The sequence below is a fragment of the Egretta garzetta genome, unplaced genomic scaffold (genome assembly GCF_000687185.1).
Source record: "Egretta garzetta isolate BGI_Z169 unplaced genomic scaffold, ASM68718v1 scaffold245, whole genome shotgun sequence".
Classification (NCBI taxonomy): Eukaryota; Metazoa; Chordata; class Aves; order Pelecaniformes; family Ardeidae; genus Egretta; species Egretta garzetta.
Genome location: NW_009259721.1, coordinates 959354 through 959890, shown reverse-complemented (window position 1 = coordinate 959890; position 537 = coordinate 959354).

Genomic DNA, 537 nt, shown 5'->3' with positions numbered 1-537 from the left:
CGGCGTTGGTGGTGATGCGCCGGGGGGACGCGGTGCAGCCAGCACCGGGGGGATGCAGAGCACCCCCCCATCCCATGCCAGCCCTGTGCCGGGGCGGTGGGCCCGGCTGTGTGCCCTGGCCACCCGAGAGGGACCGGGAGCAGCAGGCAGACCCCTCCCCCCCGCCCAGGAAACTGGTTTCCCAGAGAAAATTAAATGTTGACAAAACAATGGTTTTTTCACCCTAACAAGTTAGCTCTTCATGGAAAATATTTGGACTCTGTATTGAGCCCTTCAGGCAAACAGCTGGAAGGAAACGGCCGGCACAGGAGCAGCCCCACAGCAGAGCTGCTGGTGGTGGCAGGAGAGACCCCCAGGCACGTGGGCACCGAGCCCCCAGGGAGCCTGCCCGTCCCCGGGCACCACGGAAGTCAGCTTCTTGGTGAAAAAGTTTCCACCTGGCAAACCAAACAGGTCAGCGGTGGTGAAGCGGCGTCACCAGGGCTGTCGGGACTTGCTGGCCCCACGGCACCGGGATGGCGCTCGCTGCCCTGCGCC